At 47.7% G+C, this 15,631-nt stretch overlaps 1 protein-coding gene across 2 annotated transcripts in view; it reads right to left on the bottom strand.

The window, feature by feature from the left end:
• LOC120980630 (RAB3A interacting protein) overlaps positions 1 to 15,364 on the bottom strand; it is a 69,318-nt gene extending 53,954 nt beyond the window's left edge. For both annotated transcript variants that reach the window (XM_040409848.1, XM_040409856.1), the window contains exon 1: positions 15,246 to 15,364. The gene's annotated coding sequence lies outside the window, so the exon portion shown is untranslated. The remainder of the gene's footprint in view (positions 1 to 15,245) is intronic.
• Between the last annotated feature and the right edge of the window lie 267 nt (positions 15,365 to 15,631).

Genomic DNA, 15,631 nt, shown 5'->3' with positions numbered 1-15,631 from the left:
TTCTGTAATGGTGGAGAAGCGGGTTTTGGGAGAAGAGGACCGAGCAGGGTGTAGAGGGTCTGTGGGGACTGTGTACTGAAGCTTTCTCTGATGTTAAATATCTTTTGTTTGAAGTATTTGGCAAAGTCCTCAGCTGAGATGAGAGGAGAGGGTGGGGGCGCTAGGGGAGGGAGTTAAAAGTGTTAAAAAGTTGTTTAGGGCTGTGGGACAGGGAACATATGAGAGATGAGTCGGGCTGTTTTGCATCAGCGAGTGAGGATTTGAATATGAGGAGGGATTGCTTGTATGCGGTGAAGTGATGCTTAGAAAGGAATTTCTTCCATTGCTGCTCAGCAGCCCTGGAAGCTTGTCTGAGTTTTTGGTCACGTTGGTGTGCCAGGGTTGTCTGTTGATTTTTCGGGTTCTGTTGTGTGTGAGGGGGGGCAACAGTGTCCAGAGCTGTACTTATTGTGGTGTTATACAGGGTGGTGGCAGCATCTGGGTATTGGAGGGAACAGATGGTAGAGAGTGGGAGAAAGCAAGCGAAAGTCAAGATGTTTAAGGTTCCTGCGGGGGGAGGGGGGGGTGCTAGTGTGTGGACCGGGGGAGCAGCAGAAGAGACCAATGAAGAGAAGATGAGTAGGTTGCGGTCAGATAGGGGGAGAGGCAAATTAGTAAGGTTAGATAGGGAGCAGAGTCAGGCAAAGATAAGATCCAGAGTGTGACCATCTCTGTGGGTGGCAGCTGAAGACCACTGTGATAGGTCGAAGAAGGAAGAGAGTGATAGGAGTTTAGAGGCGGCCGAGGGGCAGGTGTCAATAGGGATGTTGAAGTCACCCATGATGATAGTGGGGATGTCGGCAGAAAGAAAGTGTAGTAGCCAGGTGTTAAAGTGGTCAAGAAAGATGGTGGCTGGGCCTGGGGGGCGGTAAATGACAGCTACTTGAAGGCTGGAGGGAGAGTAGATGCGAACAGAGTGTACTTCAAATGAGGTGAGCATAATGGAGGGTGGTAGTGGAGTTGGGCTGTAGGAACATGAATTACTGCATCAATATGGCATGGAGGCAATCAGCCTGTGGCACTAGGTTGTTTTGATGGCTGTCTTCAGCTCATTTGCATTGTTGGGTCTGGTGTCTCTCATCGTCCTCTTGACAATACCCCATAGTTTCTTTACGGGGTTTAAGTCTGGAGAGTTTGCTGGCCAATCAAGCACAGCGATACCATGGTTATTAAACCAGGTATTGGTAGCGTACACAGGTGTCAATTCCTGACAAAAAATGAAATCAGCATCTCCATAAAGCAAATTCTCTCCACTCTTCCTCGAGACTCTGGGACATTGATTTCCAAATGAAATACAACATTTTACCAGAAAACCGGACTTTAGACCACCGAGTAACAGTCCCAAAAAATTTTTTACTGGTCCGTTAGGCTAAAATTAGTCATGTCACTAAGGGGTTAAAAAAATGCATTTGCAGTGCTCCAGACTAAAAAAAAAAAATATCAAGGAGCCATTGGCTCCTAACCTGAAAAATTTAGGAGCCAAATGAAATTTTTAGTCGCCAAATTTAAAATACATATAATATAGCTGGGATGCTTAGGAGCATTGGGTTTTCTAAGCTACAGCCCACGTAGCTAAAGGGGTTGTGTACTCACTTCCATGACCTGTCAGACTAGCCAGATTCGCATTGGTAATCCTTGTGCTCTCTGCATCTGTATGTCTGTTCCACGGCCCCCCCCAAAAAATATAGAACATGTCCTATTCTTGTCCGCACTACGGACAAGGATAGGACTGTTCTATGATGGGCCGGACGTTCAGTAAAACGCAGAACGCACATGGCCACTATCCATGTTTTGCGAATCACCAATTTGCGGACCACAAAAAATCCAACGGTTGTGTGCATGATTCCTTACAAAAGGTGACATTTGCAACATAAATTGACATGTAGATTTTCTTGTGAAAAGCGTCTGCAGAGAGTGGATGAGATTTATTAAAGGTTAAGTAAACTTTCCTAAAATCCCTAAAATTTATTTTCGCAATGTCCTGCAGGAAGATTGTTGCGCTTATTACAGGAACAGGCGCCAGTGTCAGCTCAGTCCTGGCGGAAGCACATCGCTGCCCCTGCCCGCTCCATAAAGCCTGGCACAGCACTTTAGCTCAGGGTCTCCTGTACTGGACAGGTTATGCAGAGATTTAATAAGGCTACTTTCACACTAGCGTTTTTCTTTTCCGGCGCTGAGTTCCGTCCTAGGGGCTCAAATCCGGAAAAGAACTGATCAGTTTTATCCCCATGCATTCTGAATGGAGAGTCAGTCCTTCAGGATGCATCAGGATGTCTTCAGTTCAGTCTTTTTGACTGATCAGGCTTTTCAGAAAAACGTAGCATGCAGTATTTTTACCTCCGGCCAAAAAGCCTGAACACTTTGACTGAACGCCTGATCAGGCCTTTTTCCCATTGACTTGCATTAACGCCGGATCTGGCACTGTGTGTTCAGTCAAAACGGATCCGGCTTTTGCATGTTAAGCCCGAAAAATGTGAAAAAAAAGTTAAAGTCCATAAATGGCGGATCCGTTTTTTCCAATGCATTTTTTCATTGTGATCAAAATCCTGATCAGGATTCAAATGTAATCCGTTTTCACACGTTTTTCCGGATCCGGCGGGCAGTTCCGGTGTCGGAATTGAACGCCGGATTAAAACAACGCTAGTGTGAAAGTAGCCTAACAAGTGCTTTTTGGCATCTGGGTTTTTTTTGTTTTGTTTTTTTTACACACTGGCCCAGATTTACTAATCCTGTAGATGGCGTGAATTTAGACCGGCGGCCCAGACCTGCACCAGATCTATCGCAGCGGTCAGGCTGGAGGATAAATCTGGTGCAGGGACAAACCCTTAAGGGTCCATTCACATGTCCGTAAGTATGTTGTGGATCCGCAAAACACGGATACCGGCTCTGTGCGTCGCGCATTTTGTGGAGGGCATATGGTCGGCCCAATGATAGAAATGCCTATTCTTGTCTGCGATTGCGGACAAGAATAGGACATGCTCTACCTTTTTTGCAGGGTTGCGGAACGGAGCAACAGATGCGGACAGTACACAGTGCATCTTTTGCAGCCCCTCTGAAATGAATAGGTCCGCCCGTTGTGCAGAATTGCGGAAGAGATGCAGACCCAGAATTACGGACGTGTGAACGGACCATTACTCTGACTCTGCAGCAGCTACTGATTGGCTTATTTTGAGTCAGAATTTTATACCAGAACTGTGGCACAATGTTGGCACTAAGTGGTGCATCCAAGTCTCCATCCATTTCCGCTAAGCCACTTCCCCTAGGTGTAGAAGACCTAGAACCAACACTTTTTAGACAGATTTTTGACGCAGACACATTAGAAAATCGGGGCCAGTGTGTCTTCCTCCTATACGGAAAAAAGAAAAATCCACTAAAAACCCACATGTGAACGCATCCTCAGGCCCCGTTCACAGATTCTGCACCAAAAAGCCACCAGCAGCAGCAGTTCATCTGCCTCCCACTGTTTTCAATAGGAGATGGCATGTAACGTGGCCACGGTTTATAGCGGTTAAACCACAAGTTGGTCTGCAGATTGAAACTGAAAAACTGCACCATGTGAACCAGCCCTAAAGGAGATTATTTGACTTGCTGGCAATGACCTATTAGATTCTGCCTCTCTCTGAAATGACCAATAAAAGAGAATTAAGTGAAGATTTGTGCGGGTCCCTTTAAGATTACAACACTAACATTGTAAGAAGCAAATATCACCAGCACCAGTGGTACTACAAGTACCACAGAGCCCGGCGCGAGCCTAGCTAATCACATGTGAAATCTGACTGACTGTACAACCCCCGCTAGTTGCCTGGCGGCAGAAGATGTGCCACTAAACAGTGACCACCCCGACTCCCTCACCTTCATACAAGTGCCCCTGATACTGACCGGATACTGCAGCCTATCAGCGCTGTCCATCAAAACCCCTGCCATCCTAAGTAGGGCTGCAGTAATAGATTATTTTTTACGATTAATCGAGTAATCTAATAAGAAAAAAATAGACTGTTTTCCTTTATAAAAACTCAGACCCCCTGCCATTAGTCCCCAACACCCTTTGTTCCCCACTGTGCGATCAGCCCAAGTGCATCAGTTCCCCCCAGTGCCATCAGCTCCACTATACCCCAGTGCCATCAGCTCTCCCCACCCAGTGCCATCAGCTCTGCCCCCTTGTGCCATCAGCTGTCCCTCACCCCAGTACCATCAGCTCTGCCCCCATTGTGCCATCAGCTCTGCCCCCATTGTGCCATCAGCTCTGCCTCACCCCAGTACCATCAGCTCTGCCCCCATTGTGCCATCAGCTCTGCCCCCATTGTACCATCAGCTCTGCCCCCATTGTGCCATCAGCTCTGCCCCCATTGTGCCATCAGCTCTGCCCCCATTGTGCCATCAGCTCTGCTGCCATGCTCCTCCTGACACCTGGATTGCACAGCGTTACTGGTTTCTATGATGCTGTGCACTCCAGGCGCCTGGCCTTAGTTGCGCCCCCACCCCCTCGGTTTCACCAACTTACCTTTCCAGCAGGGGCACTGCCGACACTCCATCGTTCTGCGCTGCTCTGGTCCTGACGTCACACAGTGCGTCAGGTCACGGCGTGCGTACGTCAGGAGGTCAGAGCAGCGCGGGACCATGGACGTACTGTGAAGTGTCCGGAGGCCCCCTGCTGGAAAGGTGAGTATTTCAAGCGCAGCGGGAGACCACGGAGCGGGAGTAATAGCAAGCGCTTCACTCCCGCTCCGTGGTCACATGACACAAACGAATCTTCGATGCAAAAAATGTGCATCGAGGATTTTTTTGTGTCGAATTACTCGATTTAATCAAGTAATCGTTTCAACCCTAATCCTAAGCCACGCCCACCCATCGGCAACAGCCTATCACAATGCAGGAGTACCAGATTAGCCAATCAGTGAGCAGAATCCAAAGTCTTTCGCCTGCATGTGACCGGACACCTGATTGGAGGATGAGGTTTGTTGCTATTCCGGGCTGACGATGGAGATTGGATGTGTGAAGCGCAATGTTTACCCGACCTGCAGTAGCAAGATGGCCGCAACTCAAAAAGCATGTGGTGGTCAGAGGCTTTGCCCTCGAAGTGTTGAAAATGAAAACATACTGAAAAATCAAGATGCGGGAACCCAAGCCACGCCCACCCTCTATGCCGGGTAGTGTGAGGGGCGGATCTTCACCCAGCAGACGTCTGCAGTGTGTGTCAGCTGGGTGAAAGCCTTAGGCCTCTTTCACACGGGGCGTCATGTTTTTGGCCCGGATAAGATGCGGGTGCGTTGCGGGAAAATGCGCAATTTTTCCGTGCGAGTGCAAAACATTGTAATGCGTTTTGCACGCGCGTGAGAAAAATCGCCAACTTCACAGAAGTTCGGGTTTGGGATCAGTGTTCTGTAGATTGTATTATTTTCCCTTCTAACATGGTTATAAAAATTAAATATCTGCAATAAAAAAAGTGACATTTTCGGCAGGGTTTTTCCAATTGTAATGTCACTGTTAAGGGATTAAAACCTCATCCACTTTGCTGGGACTGTAGCAAGCTTCAGGTTTGTCCCAAGGATCAATTTGATAAACATGTCAATCAAACAGAATGGGCCAGTCCCAGTGCTGATCAATCAATGTTAACGTATACTGAGATTTTCACAATTCTCACATTTACAATGAAAAATGTATATACAGCACAAGCATGGCCACTTCTCCACTGATGGTTGGTTCCAGACCATGGCAGTTCACTAGATCTCAGCTGCAGTATCCCACTGATCAGTGGTTTATGGTATGTCATAGGGCTGCAGTAAACGATTATTTGAGAAATAGAGTATTCTACCGATTATTTTTACGATTGTTCGAGTACTCTAATAAGATAAAAATGAATTAATAGACTTTTCCTTTATAAAAACTCATCAGACCCCCTGCCATCAGTCCCCAGCCCAAGTGCATCAGTTCCCCCCAGTGACTTCAGCTCTGCCCCACCCCAGTGCCATCATCTCCACTATCCCCCAGTGCCATCAGCTCTCCTCCACCCAGTGCCATCAGCTCTCCTCCACCCAGTGCCATCAGCTCTCCCCCACCCCAGTGCCATCAGCTCTCCCCCACCCCAGTGCCATCAGCTCTCCCCAACCCCAGTGCCATCAGCTCTCCCCCACCCCAGTGCCATCAGCTCTCCCCCACCCCAGTGCCATCAGCTCTCCCCCACCCCAGTGCCATCAGCTCTCCCCCACCCCAGTGCCATCAGCTCTCCCCCACCCCAGTGCCATCAGCTCTCCCCCACCCCAGTGCCATCAGCTCTCCCCCACCCCAGTGTCATCAGCTCTCCCCCACCCCAGTGTCATCAGCTCTCCCCCACCCCAGTGCCATCAGCTCTCCCCCACCCCAGTGCCATCAGCTCCCCCCCTGCCCCTCCTAGCCATTAGTGCCCAGCTGCAGCGCCAGTGAACTAAAATGTCCTGACGATGTGTGTACGTCAGGATCCAGTGCAGCGTTGTGCGAGCAGGCGGGTGACCACGGAGCGTGAGTAATAGCAAGCTCTTCACTCACACTCCGTGGTCACATGGCACAAACGAATCATCGATTTGAGGATTTTTTTGTGTCGAGTTAATAGATTAATTTGAGTAATCGTTTCAGCCCTAGTATGTCATAAAAGCATTTCTTGGAACAAATTAGCTAAACCCAACTACATAAAAGTTACTAGCCAAGGAAAGTTTCTTGAAATAACATTAAAATAACTGCCGAGCTTTCAACAGAAGCACCAGCAAATGTCCTCACAGTAACCACTAGACCATCACAGTCAAAGGAACATGCCAATGTTTTATAAGGACCTACACATAAAAGAATATCCTAATAAATCAAAAGACTATGGTTTAGGTACACTAGTTGCATCAAGACTTAGACAAAAGTGGCATCACATCTCCTGAAATATTTTTCCACTAAAAACAGCAGTGCATCAGGCCGATGGTCAAAGATCTTAAGCGTGTTCCTGGCAGACATTCCCATTTCTATGCCAAGATTCACTACACAGCGCGCATTATGCCAAGCAGATTAAAGGAAAGATTATGCATTCTAAAAGCTTTTAAGAGACTGCAGGACAGGGTATATTGAAGATACTTACTTTATGTAATATGAAAATGCTTTGCAGAATGCATTAGGAAAGAGAACATCTCCACCAAATATCATAAATGGCTGAGCCTGCAAGGGCTCTCAAGCCGTACATGACATGTCAATAGGACACATTATAAAGGACTGAATAACGGGGGTCCTACCACTAGGGGACCTATTAAATCCAGAAACGGCCAGGTTTTGTCCCGCAGTTGCCTGTATAGAGCGTGCTGTGCATGTGCACTTGTACCAACCACTCTTACTATTCAGTGATTCCAGCACCACTAAACAGACTGCTATTTATTTTAAATGGGGTTACCCACAAATTAAAAAATATCTGGCGTATTGCTCACCCTTATTTTTACTAAAACTCCAGTGTAATTTTCACCTATACTGAACCCACTGCAGCTCCTGTCTGTTCACTTTCTGTGGGCGGGTGTCAGCTTGTCACGTGACACCCAAGCACATGTCCCAGGAGTGCACTGCAGTCATCTCGTTAACCCATTCCTCCTCCGCATAGAAAATAGTCCCTTACACACAGCCCCAACAATTCCACTGTTCAGCCACCACTGAATGCAGGAGAACAGCAGGGGGCACTACTACAGAAAAAAAATGTAATGTACATAAAAAAAAAAAAATATGACTATTTTTGATGACATAATATAACAATATAATATAATTTATATTGCCATAATACTTCATGTAATATACCCTATACATTGCATAGTAAGGCCTCTTGCACACGAACGTATTTTCTTTCCGTGTCTGTTCCGTTTTTTTTGGCGGATCGTATGCAGAACTATTCACTTCAATGGGTCTGCAAAAAAACGGAAGTTACTCCATGTGCATTCCGTTTCCGTATGTCGGTTCCACAAAAAAAATAGAACATGTCCTATTATTGTCCGCATTATGGACAAGGATAGGACTGTTCTATTAGGGGCCCGCTGTTCTGTTCCGCAAAATACAGAATGCACACGGATGGCATCCGTATTTTTTGCTGATCCGTTTTTTGCGGACCGCAAAATACATATGGTTGTGTGCAAGAGGCCTAATATTGTGGGATACCCCTTTTATCTATCCTAATCTCTGCCACTTGACCCAGTTACCTTACCTAAAATGCTCCTTCTGTCTGTCAGTGAATCCACTAGCTGTATGTTGTACAAAGGATACCTAACCAAGGGGCTTCAACAACGCCTTCCTAATACGGCACTATAACACAATAAACGACGGTATTTGCATACTGTATATGATTACTCAAGGTATCCCTTCAGTGATACGGCCAGGTTCCTAAAAATTTCCCAATATATTTAATAGATTTGTTCTGCCTCTCTCCGGTAATCATTCTGCAGAGACTGCCGAGTGTCTTATGATGCAGTAGAGAAGTCTGGCTCTGTCTTCAAATGCAAGAAATAGGAATAATGGGGCCAGACACCCGAACTGTGTGCACCTAGGAGCCTGGGCGCACATGAGTGTGGGTGCCCTGCAGCCTATAACATGATTTCTACTGAGAATAAAGCTGGCCATACACATTAAATGTTAGCTGAACCCACTGTCCGTATGACCTTCTAATGTGTATTGGGTCCTTCTAGCTCTTCCCTGATGGCAGATGTAAGGAGTGATAAGGATCAGGCGGTAGAATTTTAACTTTCAGACCCTCTTGTTCTCAGGGAGACTCTATCCATTCACATGCATGCTCAGTCACGCTGAGCGTACATGTGTATAAAGGAGCTGGGAGAAACAGCTAATGAGCGCTTGACCAACAGATGAGCATACAACTCACTCAACACCTTATGTGGAAGTCTGCTCTTTATACTGGGGTTAATACAGAGTTGGTCTGTTCCCAAGAAACTAAGACAAAAAAAGTTTCTAAAGGAGCTGTGAAAAATGTAATCTGGAATCTGATTGGTTGCTATAGGCACCTAAGCCAGTTTTCCTTTACACCAGTTTTGATAAATCTCCCCCTTTGTCTATAATACGCCCTAATTTATGGTCTATGTTAGACATCAACAGTTAAAAAAAATGCAGATGCAAAGTGTGACGAATACCAGACCTCGTGCCCGCTTGACATCGCTTACATCGAGCTCACGAGAAGCGGTATGGTCACGGGTTACCAAAAACGTAACGTTACACCCTCCAGAGGAGCAGGTAAGGTCAGCTTGGTACAGTTTACACATACACCTCCTGTCCTCGCGGGCACAGAGAGGCAACAAGCTGAGAGAGCCTTTTCACTGCCGCAGTGAAAACAGCGCTGTCTCAGCCCGGGTATCTGCCACCAGCTTCTCGTTTGATATAAGCCCGGTCCGCTAACGGGATTATATAGGGTGAGAAACCAACCCGCGGTAGCTTATAACTAGGCCGAAACACGGACGTGGGGATTCGTGATCGAGATACAAGATAGCACAAGATTAAATTCGCCGTAAGGGCACACTAGATATAACACAATATACACAGAGAATATATACAATGGTCTGAGGTTACAGATACAGGTGATATAGGTACAACAGGGTTAAGGGCTCTTTCACACTTGCGTTCTTGTCTTCTGGCATAGAGTTCCGTCGTCGGGGCTCTATGCCGGAAGAATCCTGATCAGGATTATCCTAATGCATTCTGAATGGACAGAAATCCGTTCAGGATGCATCAGGATGTCTTCAGTTCCGGACCGGAACGTTTTTTGGCCGGAGAAAATACCGCAGCATGCTGCGCTTTTTGCTCCGGCCAAAAATCCTGAACACTTGCCGCAAGGCCGGATCCGGAATTAATGCCCATTGAAAGGCATTAATCCGGATCCGGCCTCAAGCTAAACGTCGTTTCGGCGCATCGCCGGATCCGACGTTTAGCTTTTTCTGAATGGTTACCATGGCTGCCAAGACGCTAAAGTCCTGGCAGCCATGGTAAAGTGTAGTGGGGAGCGGGGGAGCAGTATACTTACCGTCCGTACGGCTCCCGGGGCGCTTCAGAGTGACGTCAGGGCACCCCACGCGCATGGATGACGTGTCGCATGGATCATGTGATCCATGCGCATGGGGCGCTCTGACGTCATTCTGGAGCGCCCCGGGAGCCGCACGGACTGTAAGTATACTGCTCCCCCGCTCCCCACTACTACTATGGCAGCCAGGACTTTAATAGCGTCCTGGGTGCCATAGTAACACTGAACGCATTTTGAAGACGGATCCGTCTTCAAATGCTTTCAGTTCACTTGCGTTTTTCCGGATCCGGCGTGTAATTCCGGCAAATGGAGTACACGACGGATCCGGACAACGCAAGTGTGAAAGGGCCCTAAGCAGAGCAAAAGTCAGTTAACGGGTAAGATGAAAGTTCCTTTCGGTTGTGGTGTTTTCTTTGCTGTAGTCACATGAAGGGCAGTGATCTCAGCTAGTTCCTGGGTCCCCCTAAACACATTACATGATGTGACCCTTCTTCAGAGAAAGACACGCCCACTTGCTGGCACAAGCCTTTTAACCTGTAGCCGGCCCCTCCCCTCCCAGCCTTTGGGAGGGGTCCACCCCCCTTCTGCTGGACTGGCTGCAAATAACCCACAAAACCCTTTAGGGTTTAAAGCTCCAGTCCAGAAGGTCACAGTGAGATGGTTCTGGGACCAATGGATCCACCTGGGTTCCTGCTACAACTGGAGTCCAAACATGGTGTCGCTATTGGGTTTATGTGGGGAGATATGGATATCTCCCTTTCCTGGCATGCCACCGGGACACAAATATGTATCCAGTTTGCGCCTGCGATGGCCGGGCGATTCATAATTCCTTATGAAATGTAGGTGCCAACATGTCTGGGAGGTATCATTGATCTTGGGCAAGAGCTGAGACCCCCTGCTGGGGGTTTTCCTGCAGATTTGGTTGCCTCCAAACTGGCTGGTTGAGGTGTGACATTATCCACCTGGGGCCTCCTTGAAACCTGATGGTTGGTGGGTGGGAACATATTTTGCATGTACACTGACTGTGTACAAGCCAAAAGGTGAAATCAACTGACAATCAGGGCTGCCAGTAAATAATAATCCATATTCCTCACACAAAGTATAAATAATTACTATTTTTACTATTTACTAATTACTATTACTAAAGCTCATTTAACAAAGCACAGTTTTATCATGGCAATATAATATACTCCCGCTTAAGGGCTCATGCACATGGTTGTATTTTTACTCAGATTGATATCTGTTTTTAAAATGGATTGCACACTGAACCACATAATTCAATGGGCCCATCCATACATGGTTTTTTTTCACTGATCCAGGTGCCTGATCTGCAAAGCTCACGTAAGAAGCAAAAAATACAAAAAAAAGCCAACAAAAAAATGCAGTGTGGAGGCCCAAACAGCTACACCCCATAACCCCTCCAATAAGTATAATTTACTCCATCCAGCAAACCTTCCATTTCCAAACCCTATGATGACTCCGTATTCTATTTGTAGCAACCGGTACTGTGCTAAATTACAGTCTGCCGTAATTTTAGCTAGTCTTGAGTCATGAAAGGAGGCAATTTGAGGTTCCCAATGCACGGGCAACATCCGTGCGGATTTTGCAGATGGATGCAGATCCATTCTACTTGAATGGGTCCGTGGTCCGTCCGCACCGCAAAAAAGTAGTGCATGCACTACTTTTTTGCTGTGCAGAGGCATGGACAGAAACCCCATGGAAGCACTCCGTGGTGCTTCCATGGGGTTCCGTGCCGCCGCTCCGCACCAACCTTCCAGATTGCAGACCCATTCAAGTGAATAGGTCCATATCCATGATGCGGGGTGCACATGGCCGATGCACGAGACAGTTATTTCCATCAGTTATTGAGAGCCAAAACCAGTAGTGAAGCCTACTCAGAGATATAATGTAAAGATTTGCACCTTTTCTGTGTGTTTGACCCACTATGGGTTTTGGCTCACAATAACTGATAGAAAAAACTGATCAAATAACTGAAGGACATAGTGCCATATGTCCCGGAGCGGCATACATCGTGCGCACGGGAGCGCACAGCATCGCTATACACAGCATCACTTAGTGCATCGGGCCGCCTGCAGGGCTATTGTCCTGCACTCATAAGATCATATGAGTGCAGGACAATAGTCCCGCGGACGGCCCATTGCGCGCAGCATCATAGTAACCTATGATGCTGTGCGCTCCCGTACGCATGATGTATGCCGCTCCGGGACATATGGCCCGCTCACGGACCGCATGTCTCGGAGGGCATACGGTCGTGTGCATGAGCCTTTAGGGCTCTTCACACAACCATATCTGTTTTTGCAGACCACAAATTGTGGATCCGCAAAACACAGATACTGGCCAGCTGTCTTCCACATTTTGCAGAACGGAACATCCTTCACCATGATAGAAATGCCTATTCTTGTCCACAGATACAGGCAAGAATAGGACTTGCCCTATTTTTTTTGTGGGGCCGCAGAATGGACATACAGATGTGGACAGCACATGGTGTGCTGTCTGCATCTTTTGCGGTTCCATTGAAATGAACGGGTGCGCAACCGATCAGCAAAACTGCAGAATGGCTGCGGACAGAAATATATGGTTAGGTGAATGGGCCCTTAATTGTAGGTAGGACCCCTCTCCCCCTTAATGAACTCAGCCTAAGGATTCATGCAGACAGCCAACCCCGGGAAAACAGCGTGTGCGCAATATATGGACCCCAGCCATTAGTGCACTGCATAATGGATGCAGACCCTTTCACTTGAATGGGTCCGCAATCCAGAAGGTGTGGTGCGGAACGGAACCCCATAGAAGCACTACGGAGTGCATTTGTGGGGTTTCTCTCTGTGCCTCTGGGCCCTAAGGAGGAAGTATGTCCACTTTATTCCCACTGCAAATTCCGCTCTTATTGTAGGCAGGCTCAATGTGGAGAGAACCAGAGCAGCAAGTGATCTGCTAATTTCAGCTGCAAATTGGGTTACGCTCTAATGGATCATGGCTCATAATCATTCAAATTTGATAGCACACCTTTAGGGCTCATGCACACAAACGTTTTTTGCGTTCCTTATATGGGCCGTATTTTGATTCCGTATACGGAACCATTCATTTCAATGGGTCCACAAAAGATGCGGACAGCACTCTGTGTGCTGTCCGCATCCGTTGCTCCGTTCCGTGGCCCCGCAAAAATTATGAGGCATGTCCTATTTTTGTCCGTTTTGCGGACAAGAATAGGCATTTCTATAATGGGCCTCCTGTTCCGTAAATTGCGGAAGGCACACGGGCGGACTGCAAAAAACGGCACGGTCTGTGCATGAGCCCTTACTCACAGCTGCAGAACAAGAGATCTTGTGGGTTCAGCGTATGCCGGGGGGGGGGGCTGTGGGAATGCAATATCAGTGCCACTGAGGATGCAAAGACGGACTCTCGAGGTGACAGTTTGTTCTCTGCGTAATATGCATGCTCCATAAAGAGAGCTATTTTGGTTTTTGTACAATTTTTTTTTAAGTCCGCAGATCTGCAAAACATGGATACCGGCCGTGTGTGTTCCGCATTTTGCGGAATGGAACAGCCAGAACTATGATGTAAATGATTATTCTTGCCCACAAATGCAGATAAGAATACATGTTCTATCTTTTTTGCAGGGCCACGGAACAGAAGTACGGATGCGGAGAGCACAGCGTGCTGTCCACGTCTTTTGCAGCCCCACTGAAATGAACGGGTCCGCATCTGTTCCGCATCCTGGTGATAGGTCCTTTTTAAACAGCGTCTCATGGTTGCTATGGAATAGAGAACTTTGCTAGTCTCCATTATTAATTGAGATCCACAGTCAGGCAATCTCGGGCATCAGTTTACAGGACCAGAGAGTAGTGTTGAGCGAACTTGTGTTTTAAGTTCGGCGTCTAAAGTTCGGGTCATCGAAGTATCCCGTTATGGATTCCGCTACCACGGACAATAACGAAATTTAGAATCCATAATGGGATACTTCCATAACCCGAACTTTAGACGCCGAACTTAAAACACAAGTTCGCTCAACACTACCAGAGAGGCTTCTGCAGTAAATGTTTTATACTTTACATGTATGCAAAGGGCTAGGCGATATGGCCTAAAATCTATGTCGCAATATAATTTGAACTATGTGCGATAAGTATACTTGCAAGTTGCAATCATCCATGTCCCCCCAGCCAGCGCCATCAGCCCCATGCCATAGCCATCCTGACGATGTGTGCACGCAAGGCCCTGGCCAATGCAGCGCGGTGCCGAGTCAGGAGGCCACGGAGCGGTGAGTGAGAAGCTTCTTCAATTCACTACCGCTCCGTGGTCATCTATCGCGATAGGGCGATATAGACAAAATCTATATAGTTGCCCAACTTTATATTGTATATTGTTTATATCGCCCACTCCTACTGGGCCCCATAGCAAATTTTTTTGAAGGATGGGTAGTTGAAGAGACCTGGCGAGCACCGCAACGTCACGTTAATGGGTCACATGGCCTAGGCACAGCTCAGTCCCATGCAAGTGAATAGAACGGAGCTGCAATCCAAGCAAAGCCTCTATACAAAGTACTGCACCATGACTGATGAGCGGCGATCTTTAAACAGCTAATTGGCGAGCATGCCCAAAGTCACATCCCCCACCAATCTGACATTGATGACATATCCTGATCATAGGTCATCAATATCAAATGTCAGAAATGATTCTCCAATAACTGGATGATAATGAATGTGCATTAGTAACCCAGCTCCATTTTAAATAGAAGCCATGCTAGTAGTGTGAACAGGGCCTGATAATACTTAGGTAACTCCTATTTCGATAGCACCAACATATTCTGCAGCGCTGTACAGGCACCACCTGTAAGATGCCCTCCTAGGGGCTCCAGACACACTCATGATACCCCCAAAGGCTTGAGGCTGTCATCTCTAAGGAAGGGGACTACTGGCCACAGGCGATGGAGGCCTCTCTGACAAAAAGGAAAGTCTGATGACGTCATCAGCAAGCTCTTCTTTACGGGACTCTGGGCAGAGGGCACCAGACGCCCTCTATGTAACCCCTCTCCGGGTTGGCCGCTGCCATGTAAACAGGGAAGCTCCAGCTCCTGCCCTCTCCAAGCTCACACAATGACAGGCGCACATTCTTATAGGAAGCGTCACACTGACAAGAACACCATGTGCCACCCCCAAAACCTACGGTGGAGCCCCGCACTCACCACAAGTAAAGGCAATCCGTGCCCGCGCTGCGCGTCACCAACAAAGACGGGCAGGTGCACAATGAGAACACAGGCACACAGCCACACCGACTAGAACCGCCCACGTGACGTCATCCCCTGTCAGGCGACCTATCAGAACGGGAAAGCTAGCTGCACCTGCGTCCGTACCCGGGAACGCTACCAATCAGCGCGCTGGGGATTGTGTGGGTGTGACGTCAGAGCGTGCAGAGGCTAGGCGGTCTAGTCACTGTGAATGGTGCACTTCCCGTAGTACGTGTGGTAAACATGTACTTACCTCAGCCGTGTGGCGGTGCTTATGAATAAGTGTCCATCAAGGCTGTGGTAGCAGTGTGGGCTCTGTGTAGTCCTACAACTAAACCACTTCC

The sequence above is a fragment of the Bufo bufo genome, chromosome 1 (assembly GCF_905171765.1).
Source record: "Bufo bufo chromosome 1, aBufBuf1.1, whole genome shotgun sequence".
NCBI lineage: Eukaryota > Metazoa > Chordata > Amphibia > Anura > Bufonidae > Bufo > Bufo bufo.
This window is presented reverse-complemented; position numbering and strand designations above follow the sequence as displayed.